We start from the raw sequence: 5,000 nt of genomic DNA on the forward strand, positions 1-5,000 counted from the left end.
ATGCTTGTAAAAACCCAAAACACTAAAACATACCCCTTTGTTTAATTTTTGATTTACTTTCAAAATTATATGATTAACAATTATTGCAATCCAGGTGTACTAGATTATTATAAACTGTAGAGACATCTTAGGGTGTGTGAATTTCGCTCCTCCCGGAGAGGAAGGTGCGGGCTCGTTAGGGGTACCCGCTAGGGGAAAAGATGTGCATTGACCTGAGTGATGGAACAGGTCCCTAAGAGTAGTTAGATAGAAATGAAATGCTATAGAAATACGCTAAGATGTTTTCACGTGTATTTGTCCGTTAGCCAGATATTCATAAAGATTACGTTACATGCACCGAGATAATAAAGGGAAAGTGAACACCTCTGATTCTTCGCATTCAGGTCGATAGGAGGGGAGGAATCGGCAAAACCAGGGAAAAAGGGCCGAGGGACCACCGAGGGAACCAGGAAAAAGGGCTGAGAGGCACCTTACCGGGGGAACCAGGAAAAGGGCCGGAGGCACCTAACCGGGGACCAGGAAAAGGGCTGAGAGGCACCTTACTGGGGAACCAGGAAAAGGGCCGAGAGGCACCTACCGCCGGGAACCAGGAAAAAGGGCTGAGAGGCACCTTACCGGGGAACCAGGAAAAGGGGCGGGAGGGACCTTACGGGGAACCAGGAAAAGGGGGCGAGAGGCCCCACCGGGGAACCAGGAAAAAGGGCTGAGAGGCACCTTACCGGGGAACCAGGAAAAAGGGCCGAGAGGCACCTTACCGGGGGACCAGGAAAAAGGGCTGAGAGGCACCTTACTGGGGGACCAGGAAAAAGGGCTGAGAGGCACCTTACTGGGGGACCAGGAAAAAGGGCTGAGAGGGACCTTACCGGGGACCAGGAAAAAGGGCTGAGAGGGACCTTACCGGGGAACCAGGAAAAAGGGCTGAGAGGGACCTTACCGGGGAACCAGGAAAAAGGGCTGAGAGGGACCTTACCGGGGGACCAGGAAAAAGGGCCGAGAGGGACCTTACCGGGGGACCAGGAAAAAGGGCCGAGAGGCACCTTACTGGGGGACCAGGAAAAAGGGCTGAGAGGCACCTTACTGGGGGACCAGGAAAAAGGGCCGAGAGGCACCTTACTGGGGAACCAGGAAAAAGGGCTGAGAGGCACCTTACCGGGGAACCAGGAAAAAGGGCTGAGAGGCACCCGCCCGGGGACCAGGAAAAGGGCTGAGGAAGGCACCTACCGGGGAACCAGGAAAAGGGCCGAGAGGGGCCACCGGGGAACCAGGAAAAGGGCCGGAAGGGACCTTACGGGGGACCAGGAAAAAGGGGCTGAGAGGGACCTTACTGGGGAACCAGGAAAAAGGGCCGAGAGGCACCTACTGGGGGAACAGGAAAAGGGCTGAGAGGCACCTACCGGGGAACCAGGAAAAAGGGCCGAGAGGCACCTACTGGGGAACCAGGAAAAGAGGGGCCTTCTGAGGGGGCTTACTGAGGGACCAGGAAAAAGGGCTGAGAGGCACCTTACTGGGGAACCAGGAAAAAGGGCTGAGAGGGACCTTACTGGGGAACCAGGAAAAAGGGCTGAGAGGGACCTTACTGGGGAACCAGGAAAAAGGGCTGAGAGGGACCTTACTGGGGGACCAGGAAAAAGGGCTGAGAGGGACCTTACTGGGGAACCAGGAAAAAGGGCTGAGAGGGACCTTACTGGGGAACCAGGAAAAAGGGCTGAGAGGGACCTTACTGGGGAACCAGGAAAAAGGGCTGAGAGGGACCTTACTGGGGGACCAGGAAAAAGGGCTGAGAGGGACCTTACTGGGGGACCAGGAAAAAGGGCCGAGAGGCACCTTACTGGGGGACCAGGAAAAAGGGCTGAGAGGCACCTTACTGGGGAACCAGGAAAAAGGGCTGAGAGGCACCTTACTGGGGAACCAGGAAAAAGGGCCGAGAGGCACCTTACTGGGGAACCAGGAAAAAGGGCCGAGAGGGACCTTACTGGGGAACCAGGAAAAAGGGCTGAGAGGGACCTTACTGGGGAACCAGGAAAAAGGGCTGAGAGGCACCTTACCGGGGACCAGGAAAAAGGGCTGAGAGGCACCTTACCGGGGGACCAGGAAAAAAAACAGAGCTCTCTCGACCTCACCCTTGCTGTAGGGGCATCCTGTGTCTTAGGGCATTTTGAGTGATTGAACATAGTTCATTTTTTCATTTATTTTGTTTCTTCTTGTTAACTTTTTGCTTCAAATAAAATAAAACCACCTGTGTTCGTCTTGAACAAGGGGACCCAAAAAAAGTCCTTTTTGCCTTTTTAGAAGACTTTTTTCCTTTTTTCTCCTTGTCCTCCACTTCACCCGTGTGAGCGGGGACACCCTGAAAGGGGAAGTGGGGGCTCCTCTTTAACCGCGTGGTTTGCAGCGACCCCGGGGACCGACCTGACAAGCAGACCTTTGATCCTCCAGCTGAGAGGAAGCTTCTGTGACCAAGGCAGAGACAGCGGTCCGAGTGTGAGTAATCAATTGTAATTGTTTGGTTGTAAAGATCCTCTGTGTGCTGTGTATTTCACATACGGGGGACATCTAGGTTGTCAATCAAAGCCTTTTGTCTCGTCATCGGGTTCCCCCGTAGCGAGGACCTGTTAACGCGGGTGTGTATGTGTCTCTCTAAAAATAATCTAAACCATAGGGAAGTATCTGAAATAACTCCTTTAATATAGGCTTAACCATCCGCCCCGCTGACAGTATCTGTAATGGCTGTACGGCAGAAGAGGGCATAGAGGCGGGGGTTATCGAGAGGGAGAAAAAGGGGTTGGCTTTAAAAGAAAAAGTGATACTAAGTCGATGGTTCAGAATAGTGAACACATCCTGTGGAAAGAAAAGCAGATGAGACCAGCAACTTTCATTCACATCATGTACACATCTCTGCATGGAAGGTACATAGAGCACACAATGCAGCATGACTTGCCAGATCGCCTCATCACTAAGCCTTTAAGATCCACAGACATAACGTTTTCAGAGGAGACGTGGGCCAAGAAGAATGAGAAATCTGATGTGAAAGTGGGCAAGTCCAAGTACTATACTGTTCCTGACACAATGCCTGCACCGAAACAGAAAAGAGGACAAAAGAAACACAAAGGCAAATTAAGAAGAAAAAAACTGATGCAAGATGCACAAAAAAGGTCTTAGAACTCCCTTCCAGCCCAGAGGGAACACCAGAAGAGGCCAGTGATGGTGACACTAGCAGTCCTGACAGCACTGATGTGGTAGGTTCAGAGGTGTGTTCACATCTTTAGTATTTTACAACCCCAAATCAGAAAAAGTTGGGATGTTGTGTAAAATGCGAATAAAAACAAAATGTAATAATCTGCAAATCTTGTGAACTCATATTAAGCTACCAAAAAGACATTTTCATGAAAAATATATGTTCATTTTGAATTTGATACCAGCAACACATTTCAGTTGGGATGGAGATAACAAAATGCTAGACACGTTGGGCTATGATAAAGAAAACAAAAGGAGGAATGTTTCACAACTCATTAGGGTAACTGTCAACATGATTGGATATGAAAAAGAGCATCCCAGAGAGTAGGTATGTGACAAACTGACCTATATACGCACGAGCGCTTTGTTCCCGCGGCTGTGTTCTCAGCAGGTGATCAGCGTCAGGCGCGTTGGCGACTTAGGAAAGCTGTCGTATCTTTGCTTTGTGAATACCTCTAAAGCCCATATACTAGTGACATAAATTACGTCATCACGTTGATTCTCACGTTCGAATTTCCAAGATGGCTGCCGTAAAGAAAGAGCTACAAGCGAAGCAACATTTCTCTCGTGTTTGGCGTCAAAATCCGCTATGAAGGTGAGTATTTTTTTGTTTCAAACCCAATACTTTTGATAGAATATACATTTAACTTGAATTAGGTGAAGTGTGGGATTGATTGTAACATTCGCATGTGTTTTTTTACGATCCGCAAGTGACGTTGTTGTCAAAAGCTGAATCGGCCATTCGGTCATATTGGCTTCCAAAACTTCTCCCAGGTTTCATTAATCCGTGCAGTATTTTTCAAAGTAATCATACAGAACGAAGGTTTAGAATCTCTAGATTACATTATTGTCATGTTTTAGTCAAACATATAAATAAATACCATGGATGGCTATGGATTTGTTTAGGAACAACTGTGCTTCTGGCTGCCTGCTAGGTCATGTGACCTGTTTCTAGCAAGCTGATTGGCGAAATCTTACAAACATTTTAGGCCATGTGTGCTGTATTATTCTTCACAGAGTTGGTAAAATTGAATTATTTTCACAATTACTGAAATGTCTTTAGTACTTGAAGGCCTCATTGCTGTGTTGTGAGAATGAATTTCTTTGGCCTACACTGCAAAAAATGCTTTTCTTACTTAGTATTTTTGTTTTGTTTCCAGTCCAAATATCTAAAAATTATTACATCAAGAAGCATTTAATAGAGAAGTAAAATGACATAAGAAATTCTATTTTGTTTTAAGATAAAAAGAAAGTCATGTAAGTAATTTTTGCTTAGAACAAGCAAAATTATCTGCCAATGGGGTAAGAAAAACAAATCTGAATTCGAATGGAAAACAAGATTATTTTTCTTACCCCATTGGCAGATAATTTTGCTTGTTCTAAGCAAAAATTACTTACATGACTTTCTTTTTATCTTAAAACAAAATAGAATTTCTTATGTCATTTTACTTCTCTAGTAAATGCTTCTTGATGTAATAATTTTTAGATATTTGGACTGGAAACAAAACAAAAATACTAATTGCGCATTTTTTGCAGTGTACTGATGTTTATTCTTAAAAAAATTCAACATGCATGTATTTATTGATTGCTAAATGATAAATAACATAATCATCAATTAATATTACTTCTGAGAAATAAATAATTGTCTATTTTGTAGGTATTTTTACTTCTTGATGAAACAATGCCAGTGGTGGGAAAATAACTTGACTTTCATATCATCCAAGGTGAGTTGTTTTTCATCCTAACAGAAATAAATAGAATTATGG

This window comes from Perca fluviatilis, chromosome 1 (assembly GCF_010015445.1).
Source record: "Perca fluviatilis chromosome 1, GENO_Pfluv_1.0, whole genome shotgun sequence".
NCBI classification, from domain to species: domain Eukaryota; kingdom Metazoa; phylum Chordata; class Actinopteri; order Perciformes; family Percidae; genus Perca; species Perca fluviatilis.